This window comes from Bufo bufo, chromosome 8 (assembly GCF_905171765.1).
Source record: "Bufo bufo chromosome 8, aBufBuf1.1, whole genome shotgun sequence".
NCBI lineage: Eukaryota > Metazoa > Chordata > Amphibia > Anura > Bufonidae > Bufo > Bufo bufo.
In genome coordinates this window covers 69,875,567-69,889,337 of record NC_053396.1, presented here as the reverse complement: position 1 = coordinate 69,889,337, position 13,771 = coordinate 69,875,567, and positions in this window count along the sequence as shown.

The following is a 13,771-nucleotide window of genomic DNA, read 5'->3' as shown; positions in this document are numbered from 1 at the left end:
ATGTACAGAACAAATTAGAAAAATGTTGTCTCTGTCCAAATATATATGAACCTAACTCTCTCTCTCTCTCTCTCTCTCTCTCTCTATATATATATATATATATATATATATATATATATATATATTCTATCTTTCCTAGAATAACTTTCTTGCACATTTTAGTCATCTATGTTGACAGAAACCCTGCTAATATGACAATTTGTGAGCAGTAAACGAGATGCTGCTACTGGGTTCTCAATGTGTGGAACCCTATACTATATGATCACAATTGAAGATCATGTTTATCCTAGATATGGATGGTCTGGGAACACCTTAGTAACCTATCACTCCTATACCACATGCATAAAGGACATAAAACCTAAGGAGGCATTGGCAGCTAATATCTAGTACCATCATGGGTTTACATCAGCAATATGCTGATGGTGTAGCTTTTTATTATTGTAAGTAACTGTATTTACTTTATTAATCAGACTCCAGCCAATGAGGCATCAATAAGTGGAAGCTTTTGAGCTTCTAATATGGTTTAGGCATTATAATACGTTCAGTGTTCACCTAAATGTCCAAGTTCTTATGAAGTTACAGCATATTGCGGCATCATGTATCATAAATGTATTCTATTGTTAGACAAAGTTTTGCGCAGACATTGTAGATCTGGAGCGGTAGATTATGGACTGGTTGTACACGCTGATGTATAGCAAGATTGCTGACTATCTCTTGTTTTAATAACTAAGTCTGCATACAGTCACGACCCTTGATCGATTCTCTTGTGGTTTTTCCCACTATGGGACTAAGTCCTTGCGCAGCCGCGTGAGGTCGGAATTTCGCTTCCTCAGACTAAGGCCTCATGCACACGACCGTTGTAGATGATGATTGTGATTGTCACAGTGTTTGTACTCCCTATTGGCAGCATGTTAACTGTTACCACCGTGTTCTATTTTTGCATACCCATTGGCTCTCTAACAGTTAGTTAAGGTGGAGATACCCTTTATAAAGTCCAGCAGCAGCGTCTCTATTCAATGCTGTCTGGAACCCCTAATGAAGCAGATTAGCTGGTGAAACATGTTGGGGGACAGAGTTTAGTTTTTTTAGCTTCTGAAACCTGTCTGTTCAAAGTGGAAAGTGCAGCCTAGCGTCAGTATAGTTCAACAAGCAAATAGTGGCTGAATCATACTATTATAAAATACACAGGACGTTCAAGCACTGAGTGCTATATAGTTAGCAAGTGTGTGGACTGGGGAGTGCACCCCCATTGGTCACAGCAACTACAGCACATCTAGCTCATAACAGACAAGACATCAGATAGTTTTAATCTTCTTTAGCTCACAATTATTATTTAGAAGTATTTCTTAAACACTTTATTAAAAGTTAAGTTTTATTATCTGGGACAAGTGAGGTTATTGGTCGAATTAGGCTTTAGTTTTTGATAATTTATGAAACCCTTCCCAGGTAGGGTCGCATTTGTTCATTATAGACCTAACTATGTGCTGCAATTTGACCCTGTGAGGTTGACACCTAGGGTTTTTACTATTATTGATAGTGTGATGAGGGAATTTATTTGGAATGGTAAGAACTCTAGGATAAGGAAGGACATTTTGCAGTTACCAACTAATGAGGGGGTAATGTCACTTCCAAATTGGTATATATATTTTTGGTGGCAAAAGTTTGGTTTATGGCTGACGATAATATAACACCTGTTTTGAGATGGCACTTGGAGAAATTGGGGTGGAAAGATTATCAGTTTAAGATCATGATAGTATTAGAATCTGGAATATTGGGGAGCACAAATACTAATAAATTATATTTTTAATTTAATGGATCAGATTTGGAGAGAAATTAAAAAGATTATGGATATTAAATGATACATAGATTGCACTCCTATTTGGTCTAATATTAATTTAAAAGAAATTCAGAAAATAAAGCAGTCTGTAAATTGGGAGGTTCACTTTTTGTCACAATTGTTTGATGGAGAGGTGTTTAAAGATTTTGAGAAATTGACAAAAGAATTTGGGATTTCGAATAGTTTTTTTTAGAATACCCATATATTTTGCCCTATAAGATGCACTGGCCCATAAGACGCACCTGACTTTTAGAGGAGGACAATAAGAAAAAAATATTTGTCATTACACCTCAGGCCAGACCACCAATCAGACCCCACAATGTTAATCAGAACTCAGCTGACAGCCCCAATCAGACCTCCAATGTTAATAAGACCCCAATAAGACCTCAAATCAGACCCCCAGTCAGACCTCAGTTCAGACCCCAATGTAAATGACCCCCAATCAGACCTCTGATAAGAGCCCCATGCCTCTCATCAGCCATTATGCCTCTCAGCCCCCATTATTCCCCCAGCAGCCTCATGTTTTATAAAATAAAAAAAACCTTACCTCTTCTGCTCTTGGACGACGACGCTCCTCACCTACATCGTGATCCTCTTCCTCCTGCTGTCAATTACATTTCAGTAAAAGTTCGGGTTTGGGTTCGGTGTTCAGCGCTTTCTTGGCGCTTTTTGAAAGGCTGCAGCCAATCAACAAGCGGTTAACTGTCTGACCTTAGAAGCCATCACAGCCATGTCTACTAATGGCATGGCTGTGATTGGCCAGAGCAGCATGTGACCCAGGCTCTATATAAGCTTGAGTCGCATAGCGCTGCACGTCACTCTGCTGTTACAAGTGTAGGGAGAGGATGCTGCTGGACTTGTGATTTCAGGGAGAGATTAGGAGAGAATCTAACTCAGCGATCTACATAGAAATAGTTGTGTGGGTGCAGGGCACAATCGTTTTACCCTGCCCTGAGCCCATTGACAAAAAAAAAAAAACTTTTATAATTCTGTTAGTTAGGTGGGCATCGGCAGCGGCCATTTTATGCAAGCTCAGTGCACCAGCTCTGCATCTGAGCTTTTGGGACATTGCAAATCCCCATTTCTATGGCAATCTACAACATCTGGATTAGTCAGTGTGCAATTTAAGGTAGAAATACACCCATCATTTTCTGAAGTTTTAAAAACACACTTTTTTGGACAAAAAAAACACTATTTTCAGGCTTTGCAGCATCAGCACGTGTGAAATTAAAGGCTTATATACTGCTGTCAAATTCAGTTGTTAAACACTCGTTTGGGCAAAAAGAAATTTAGTTGGCAGCCTTTGATGCAGATGTCATTGTGAGATACACCCTTAATACATTTGGGTTAGATTCAGAGATTTTAAATACCGCCATTTGGTGCACCAATATTGAATTTAGGCCTACATTGGTTCAGGCAGTGTGAGATACACCCTCTACATACAGGGGTTTGATTAAGGCATTTGAAATACAGCCATTTGAAATACAGCCATTTTGGGCAAAGAAATATTAAATTTAGGCCTACACTGGTTCAGGCCCTGTGAGATACACCCTCTACATACAGGATTTTGATTCAGGCCTTTGAAATACAGCCAATTTTGGCAAAGAAATATTTAATTCAGACCTACACTGGTTCATATAGTGTGAGATACACCCTCTACATACAGGGTTTGATTCAGGCATTTGAAATATAGCCAATTTGGGCAAAGAAATATTTAATTCAGGCCTACACTGGTTCATATAGTGTGAGATACACACTCTACATACAGGGTTTGATTCAGGCATTTGAAATACAGCCATTTGGTGCACCAATATTGAATTTAGGCCTACACTGGTCCAGGCCGTGTGAGATACACCCTCTACATACAGTGGTTTGATTCAAGCATTTGAAATACAGCCATTTTTGGAAAAGAAATCTTTAATTCAGGCCTACACTGGTTCAGACCGTGTGATATACACCCTCTACATACAGGGGTTTGATTCAGGCATTTGAAATACAGCCATTTTTTATTTTTTTTTGTATAATCTTTTTATTGTTTCAATTGTTTTAGATAGAAATAAAACAATGACTTTTGACAATTGTTATATACAGCATGTGAAATTATAGAACATCATTGCATGACATAAGACAAAGCTGTATATGTACATAATCACATTTCAATTAGAATGCATAATGAGTACAAAAAAGTACAAAATAAACAAGGGTGTAAAGAAAGAAAAGAAACTAGGCTCATGAGCGGCAGGAGAATCATATACCACATAGGGGGTGATTTGCTAATTATGAGATAAGAAGGCATTTGTTATTATGCAAGTATTAATATGAGTATGTCTTTCCCATAAAAGTTGATAATGAACGGGGTCAACCTCAATATTCCGAGGATGAGAAGTGGGTTCTGTTTCTTGGTATGAACACATGCACTTTTAAAGGACTTATACTACAACCTGTTCCAGAACATCTGAGTCTCTCACTGCTTGGGCCCCTTTCCAGGGTTGCCACACTTCAAGATATTTATGTCTATTGCCATGGATCCAACCCAACAATTCCTCCATTCTATGATGCTGATGCATTTTATTAAACCACATTTTTATATTTGGAGGAGTGGTATCTTTCCACTTAGTGGGAATGAGTAATTTTGCAGTTGCTATCATATGTGTGGGAAGGTTTTCTTTAGAAGGCTGGAAATTGGGAGTTGGGATCCAAAGCAATATCAGTTCGGGAGTAAGTTTGATAGAAGTGGAGCATATTGAGTTGATCGAGTCCTCTACATCTTTCCAATATTGTGCGAATATAGGGAAAGACCACCAGATGTGGAGCATGGAGCCCACATCTGAATGACATCTCCAGCATTGATCAGTGGGAGAGACCCCTATAGAAGCTAGGTAAACTGGTGTCTTGTACCATCTAGTAATAATTTTATAGGAGTTTTCCTGATATCGAATGCAGGTAGAAAAACCTTTTGCACGAGAGAGGATATAGGAAGATTCAATGTCAGAGAAACATCTCCCTAATTCTCTTTCCCAGTGACATAAATAGTATGGTTTAGAGACACTAGTTATATTCAGTAAATTGTTATAAGTAACTGACAATGATTTTTTCAATGGCGAAGGAAGGATTGTGAGGTTTTCCAACCATGTGGGATCTAGGAATGTAGAGGCAGAAGCTTTTTCGTATTTCTTAAATATGTTATTAAAATCCCACACTTGTATTGGGGTAGGTGGATCTTTTCCCAGTTTATTGTGAATGTTTTCCAAGGGTAGTAGGTGATTGGTTTCTGTCATTTCGCCTATCTTTGTTCCTCCCAAAGAGTGCCACCAACTTTTATACCCCCTCCCATCTTATTAAAGAGGTAAGGTAGCAGACTAAGTGGGACCATTTTTGACACTTTACTTCCATTTTGAGAGGCTGTGGAGTTGCGATAGTTATTGAGCATACTTTTAGTTAAGATGCACATCTTAGGGCAGAGAGAGAGCAGGGCTTCCCGTAGCCACAATAGAGCATGTCTATACACTCCCAATAGAGTTCTTTCTATGTCTATATAGGGTGCCTCTAATTTGTCGTTTGCTAAGAGTCCCCATCTGGATAGCTTTATTATATAATGATATATCAGGCAGCAAAATACCCCCTTTATTCTTCCTTTGGGAAAGAAGTGAGTAGGCTATTTTAGGTCTTCTGTTTTTCCATAATAAGGATGTGAATAAGCTCTTAATTTTGGCAAAGTAGGAGGACGGTAGATGTATCGGGATAGCTTGTAAAACGTATAGAAGTCGGGGTAAAACAAACGTGGACAATAGTTTTTTTTCTACCAAACCATGACATGTAAGGTACCCTTAAAGAAGACATAAAGGATCTAATCTTAGAAAGTAATGGAGTGTAGTTAACCACTTGCCATCTGGGCAATTTGCCCCCTTCCTGACCAGTCCTAATTTTGCAAAACTGACATATCTCACTTTATGTGGTAATAACTTTGGAACGCCTTTAGTTATCCAAGTCATTCAGAGATTTTTTTCTCGTGACACATTGTACTTTATGATAGTCATAAATTTGAGTCAATATATTTCACCTTTATTTATGAAAAAATCCCAAATTTACCAAAAATTTCAAAGAAATTGCAATTTTCTAAATTTCAATTTCTCTGCTTTTAAAACAGAAAGTGATACCTCATAAAATATTTATTACTTAACATTCCCCATATGTCTACTTTATGTTGGCATCATTTTGGAAATGTCATTTTATTTTTTTAGGACGTTAGAAGGCTTAGAAGTTTAGAAGCAATTCTTCAAATTTTTATGAAAATTGCCAAAACCCACTTTTTAAGGACCAGTTCAGGTCTGAAGTTACTTTGTGGGGCCTACAAAGTGGATACCCCCATAAAAGACCCCATTGTAGAAACTACACCCATCAAGTTATTTAAACTGATTTTACAAACTTTGTTAACCCTTTAGGCGTTCCACAAGAAATAAAGGAAAATGGAGATCAAATTTTTTTATTTAACTTTTTTGGCAGATTTTCCATTTTAATCAATTTTTTTTAACACATCGATGGTTAACAGCCAAACAAAACTCAATATGTATTACCCAGATTCAGCGGTTTACAGAAACACCCCACATGTGGTCATAAACTGCTGTATGGGCACACGGCAGGGTGCAGAAGAAAAGGAACTCCACATGGTTTTTAAATGCCATGTCCCATTTGAAGCCCCCCTGATGCACCCTTACAGTAGAAACTCCCAAGAAGTGATCCCATTTTGGAAACTAGGGGATAAGGTGCCAGTTTTATTGGTACTATTTTTGGGTACATATGATTTTTTGATCATTTATTATAACACTTTATGCGGCAAGGTGACCAAAAAATTGGTTGCTTTAGCACAGTATTTATTTATTTTTACAGCGTTCACCTGAGGGGTTCGGTCAAGTGACATTTTTATAGAGAAGATTGTTACGGACGTGGCGATACCTAATATGTATACTTTTTCTTATTTATTAAAGTTTTACACAATAATAGCATTTTTAAAACAAAAAAATTATATTTTAATGTGTCCATGTTCTGTGAGCTATAGTTTTTTTATTTTTTGAGAGATGTAGGGGCTAATTTTTTGCGGGATGATGTGACGGTTTTATTGGTACCATTTTGTGGGACATACGCCTTTTTCATCACTTGGTGTTGCACTTTTTGTAATGTAAGGTGACAAATTGCTTGTTTTAACTTTTTTTTTTTTTACGGTGTTCATCCGAGGGGTTAGGTCATGTGATATTTTTATAGAGCTGGTTTTTACGGACTTGGCGATACCTAATATGTGTACTTTTTTTTTATATATATTTCACTTTAACACAATAATAGCATTTTTGAAACCAAAAAAATGTTTTAGTGTCTCAATGTTCTAAGAGCTATATTTTTTTTTATTTTTTGAGAGATTTTCTTATGTAGGGGCTCATTTTTTTACGGGATGAGGTGACTGTTTTATTGGTACCATTTTGTGGGACATACACCTTTTTGATCACTTGGTGTTGCACTTTTTGTGATGTAAGGTGACAAAAATTGCGCTTTTTTTTACAGTTATTTTATTTTTATTTTTTTTTATTCCTTACTTGGGGAATTTTTTTTTTTTACATGTGAAACTTTTTTTTTTTTTTTTACACTTTTCGTCCCCCATAAGGTCATACAAGACCTCTGGGGGACATTTACTTCACTTTTTCTTTTTTTTTTTCACTGTTGATTTCTCCTGTAACTGGGGCTGACATAGTAGCCCCAGTTACAGGAGAAATGCACCCCCCAGAGAGGCTGTGCAGTGCAATACAGCGCTGTACAGCCTCAGTGCAGGGCTGCTCAAGGTCTGTGAAAGACCTCACACAGCTCCTGCACTCTCCGGTCCCGGCGGTCACATGTATGCAGCGATCTAGAAGGCAAGGACACCTGGGCACTGTCCCTGCCTTCTCTTAGGGTTGCCCTGCTGTCACTGACAGCGGGCAACCCAATCAGCAGCTGCACGATTAGCGTGCAGCTGCAGTTTCTGAACGGACGTTCTGGAACGTCCGTTCAGAAATAGCGAACCACCTCCCGGACGTTTATAGTCAACGTGCGGACGGGAGGTGGTTAAGTTTAAACAGTAGGTTCAGATCAGCAGGAACATGAACACCCAGAAACTTAATTGCAGTTGTGGGCCATTTAAAAGGAGAAGAACTTTTGAGTGGAGCTAAAATGGTGGTTGAAATGTTAATCGGAAGGGCCTCTGATTTAGAAAAATTTATCTTGAAATTAGAGATCATACCGTACTGGCTAAATATGGACATGATAATGGGGAGGGCTTCAATCGGGTTGGATATTATAATTAAGAGGTCATCAGCTAATGCCGCAGACCTAAGATGATATTGACCAAGGGGAATACCTTGTATTTTGTTCGATTGTCTGATTTTTAAGAGGAGCGTCTCTAGACATAAGATGAAAAGGGAAGGGGAAAGAGGACAACCTTGCCTAGTCACATTTCTGATGGGGAAGGCATCCGACAGGGCACCATTTACCAGCACTTGCGCTGTAGGACAGGAATTTAGTGAAAAAATGGCTGTAACAAAAACTGAGGGAAAACCAAATTTCATTAATGTAGCTTTCATAAAGTCCCAGTTGACCCTGTCGAATGCCTTCTCTGCATCAGTACCCAAAAATAAAATGGGTGTATTTTTTACTTGGGCATTATGGATCGGGTGTATTGGTCTCCATATATTGTGCTTCCCCTCCCTTCCAGGGACAAACCCTACTTGTTCGGGGTCAATAAGTTTAATAGGGGGGATATTCTATATGCCAGCAATTTAGACCACCATTTCAAGTCACAGTTGAGTAAAGAGATGGGTCTATAGCTCCCACAGTCCTCAGGGTCTTTCCCTTCTTTGTGTAGAATTGTTATATGAGCCCTCAAGGCCTGGGGAGCCAAAGACGATCCTCCCAACAGCGAGTTGCAGAGGTCAGTAAAACGAGGAAGTAAAAACTGTTTGACTCCGAATTATCTACTATAAGAAATTCAATCAGGACCAGGACTCTTCCCTATAGGGATGGAACTGAGGACTTTTTCTACTTCAGATATAGAAAAAGGTTTAAGGAGTTGCTGTCGTTCCTCACCAGATAGTGTTGGGGATTTAATTGAGGGATTTAATTGGGGATTTAATTGAGGTTAATTGAGAGATTCATATGGTTTTCTTTCGGGGTCTGCAACTGACGAAGGGAGATTATATAGTTTTGTATAGAATGTCTGGAAGGCTTTGGCAATGAGAGGGGTAGAGGTGACTCTTAAGGATGGGCTGGACCGTATTGATGAAACAAAGGTTTTTTATCTCCTCTTTTTCATTAAGTGAGTCATCATTTTGTTACCTTTTGTCACAGTGTTCATATATTTTACTTTTTAGGCGTAAGAGAGATCTAGCTTCCTTAATGTTAAGAAGGTTTTTGACCTTACGTCTAAGTGTGATCAAAGCCTTTTTATGCACATCAGAATGCTATATCCGCTCTCTGTTTAAGTAGCAGGTTGAAAATCTGTTTCCTTTTTTAGGGAATATTAAGCCCGTTCACATTATGGGACAATACATTTAAATTAGCCATAACCCCATGAGGAAAAGCAAATGTCGCTGCCTACTGCAAGCCTTTTAAAGGTGGAAACTAATAGGAACCAATTTTTACAACAAACAGTGGTAACAGACAGGGGATTGCTAGTGGTTATTGATATAATCAGTAACTGAGGTGCTTGCGTTTCAACGGGCCAAACCACAACATCCCCAACGTGTAAATGGGGAGGATGGGTTCGGCCCGGAGGAACACAACACCCCCGCTGGGAAGGGAGGAAAGCCATTGACAGCAAGACTAGCTGCATTTTGTAAAGAGCTAGGATTACACATATCATTACATAACAGGTTCAAACAAGGATGGCTCAAAAAATCCTTAAAAGGTGAAAAAGAAATATAAAACCTTTCAAGACTTATTGGAAAGAAGTGAATTACAGATGCAGTTCCGAGTCCACCATCCACTAAAAGGATAATGGACTAGTGACCTAGGAGACATGACTATAATGCAGACCATAACAAGGAGAATATACGACCTGCAGTGAAACACATAACTGAACTGTTGAGAAAAAGCAGTTAGAGGGTCGCCCGATGACCCCCTAGTGTCGCGTCTGGTGTTGAGGGGTAGAGGCGACTGTGAGTATATAGTTAAGGCAGACTCCCGGCAGTCTCCAAGTGTTCTTCCTGCTTCTTGGGGACTTTGTTTTCTTGACCACTTGCCACGTTGGGATCTCAGGTAAGTCCGGAATATGAAGTTCCTCTGGCAAAGGCATCCATGGCTGAACTTCCACTGGTGCAATATCAAGCTTGTCCCAAGCTGCTGTTAAGTCCTGTGGCGTTCTGATCACAATTTGCTGCCCTGCTTTGGAGGTAGCCAGGCCAAAGAAGGGAAACAACCACCTCACTGGTAGCTTGTGCGCCCTGAGGGCATCTGTGACAGGTTTTCGGGCTCTGCATTTCGCCAGTGTACTGGAGGCAAGTTCCTGGTAAAATTGTATTTGCTCCCCATTATAAGTGATGTCCTTAGTATCTCTTGCAGCGCGTAAAAGAGAGGCTGTGTCTAGATAATTTAGTAGGCCGCAAATTATGTCTCTAGGTGGGCCGTTTAAAGGTAGTTTCGGCCGCAGAGCTCTGTGGGCCCTCTCGATTATTATCTGTGAGGCTTTGTTTTCTCCCACAAGGGAGGCAAAGATAGCGGTGACCGCATTTGTAATCTCTCCAGGGGGAACGTCCTCAGGCACACCTCTGATGCAGACATTTTTCCGCCTGCTCCTGTTTTCTTGTGGAGGAGAGCGGAGGTAAGATAAGAGTTATGGTCTTGCAGGACCTTACGTACGGCCTCGCCATGATTAACTATGGATGCTTGAGTCTCCTCCAGTGCCAGTACGCGTCCCCCAATTTGCTTTACCTCTGTTTTGATGTCTGAAATGTCCTTATGCAGAGACTGGAGAGCTTTGTACAGCGTCTTTTTGAAGAAGGCTCTTGACAATGGAAGATCAGCGGCTTCTGCTCCTTCTGACATGGCGCAAGAGCTCTCTCCAGCTGAGTCTTCCGGCTGCGCAGCTGCGGCACCATCTTGGTTCTGTGTACCGGTGAATAACCTCTCTTTTTGAGAAAGCGATCCATTTCAGATTGTGTATGGCACGATCTCTGTGTGCCAGGAGTGTTCTCACTTCTTTCTTTGTTAGTTTTCACCATGTTAGGGGGATAAGGCACCCATTAGGCTGGAAAAGCAGCGGCGTCTGTGAGGAGTTCTGAGATCAAGCGTCCATCTCAGCTTGCGGCTAGCTCCGCCCCCCAAAATACAGCCATTTGAAAAAACAGCCATTTTGGGCAAAGAAATATTTAATTCAGGCCTACACTGGTTCAGACTGTGTGAGATACACCCTCGACATACAGGGGTTTGATTCAGGCATTTGAAATATTGCCATTTGGTGCACCAATATTGAATTCAGGCCTACACTGGTTCAGGCCCTGTGAGATACACCCTCTACATACAGGGGTTTGATTCAGGCATTTGAATTACAGCCATTTGAAATACAGCCATTTTGGGCAAAAAAATCTTTAATTGAGGCCTAGTCTGGTTCAGGCCGTGTGAGATACACCCTTTACATACGGTCGTTCTATTCTACTATTAATTAAACACCCATTTAGGGCAAGATCCTAAATTCGAAAAATATGAGGAGAGCGTCAAATAAGGCCCAGGTCATGGTGCTGCTAGTGGAGCTCCTGTTGCAGGGAGAGGACGTGGTCGATCTGTGCCAGCTACACGCACAAGTGAAACCCCTTCCTCAGGTGCGAGTAGGCGACAAAACCTGCAGCGGTATTTGGTCAGGCCTAATGCTGCTCTACGATGCCCAACCACTTCTCTTTCATGATGAGTACATGGGAGGACCATCGCAGCATGTCTCGGATGATGACGAAACACAGGTGCCAACTGCTGTGGCTTTCAAAAGTGTGCAGACCGGCAAGGAAGGGAGGGGTGAAGACTGGGTGGAAGATGATGTGGAGGATGATGAGGTCCTCGACCCCACATGGAATCAAGGTCATGCGAGTGACCTGTGTAGTTTGGAGGAAGAGGCAGTGGTTGCACAGAGCCACCAGCACAGCAGAAGAGGGAGCAGGGTGCAAAAGCAGAGCTGCAATCCTCTAGACAGTACGGCTGCTACTGCCCACCGCAGCAAGAGACTGAGCACACCAAATCCAGCTCCAAGGAGTTCCCTGGCATGGCAGTTCTTCAGACAATGTGCTGACAACAAGACACAAGTGGTTTGCACGCTGTGCAATCGGAGCTTGAAGCGAGGCATAAACGTTCTCAACCTGAGCACAACCTGCATGACCAGGCATTTAAGTGCAAAGCTGCAGTGGAGTAGACACCTCATAAACCAAGAAAGGTCTCTGGCTCCTCCTGCTTCCTCTTCTGCTGCAGTCTCGGCCTCTTCATCCACCTCTGGAGTGACAGTGCCATCTGCCACCCCGCAAACAGAGGATCTGCCAGCAACACCAACACCTGGGTCACCAAGCATCTCCACAAATGTCCCACGAAAGCGTTCAGCTCTCCATCTCCCAAACGCTGGAGAGGAAGAGGAAGTACCCCCCTACCCACCCGTGATCCCTAGCCCTGAATGCCAGCACATCTAAATTACTGGACTTTTGAAATGCTGTCATTCTGTCTGGTGGAGACGGATAGTTTTAAAGGCCTTATGGTGGTGGCTGTCCCACAGTATGTCGCGCACAGTCGCCACTACTTTATAAGGCAAGCCATCCCTTCCCTGCACAACCAAGTAGGGGACAAAATCAGGTGTGCACTGCACAATGCCATCTGTGGCAAGGTGCACCTGACTACGGATACGTGGACCAGTAAGCACGGTCAGGGACGTTATATCTCTATAACAGCACACTGGGTAAATGCAGTGGCGGCTGGGCCTGAGGCGGATAGCAGTTTGGCACATGTACTTTTACCACCGAGGATTGCAGGGCGCTTCAGTTTGCCTCCTGTTGCTTCCTCCTCCTACTCTGCTTCCTCATTCTCTACCAGCTCCTCATCCGGTCAGCATAACACCTTCACCACCAACTTCAGCACAGCCAGTGGTAAACGACAGCAGGCAGCTGTCGACGGGCCTTGAACAACAGACCGATGAGTGGTTTGTGCCAGTCAGCCTCAAGCCCGGCCTGGTGGTGTGCGATAATAGGCGAAATCTCGTAGCAGCTCTGTGACAAGCCGGTTTGACGCACATCCCTTGCCTGGCGCATGTGCTGAATTTGGTGGTGCAGAGATTCCTTAAAAATTACCCCGATATGTCAGAGCTGCTGCATAAAGTGCGGGCTGTCTGTGCGCGCTTTCGGCGTTCTCACCCTGCTGCTGCTCGCCTGTCAGTGCTGCAGCGTAACTTCAGCATTCCCGCTCACCGCCTCATATGCGACGTGCCCACAAGGTGGAACTCCACCTTGCACATGCTGGCCAGACTGTGCGAGCAGCAGCAGGCGATAGTGGAGTTTCAGCTGCAGCACGCACGGGTGAGTCGCTCGGCGGTACAGCACCACTTCACCACCAATGACTGGGCCTATATGCGAGACCTGTGTTCCGTGTTGCGCTGTTTCAAGTACTCCACCAACATGGCCAGTGCTGATAACGCCTTTATCAGCATTGCTATCCCTCTTCTATGCCTCCTTGAAAAAACGCTCTGGTGATGATGGAAGAGGATGTGGCACAGGAGGAGGAGGAGGAGGAAAAGGGATCATTTTGTAGGGTTTCGGCCAGTCATTCCCAAGTGTCTCCGAGGGTGGGTCCCTGCATCCACAAGCCCAAGGTACACAATTGTCCAGCCAGGGCACAGTTCTGGAGGATGAGGAGGTGGAGGATGAGGAGGAGGAGATGGAGGAGGAGGAACCA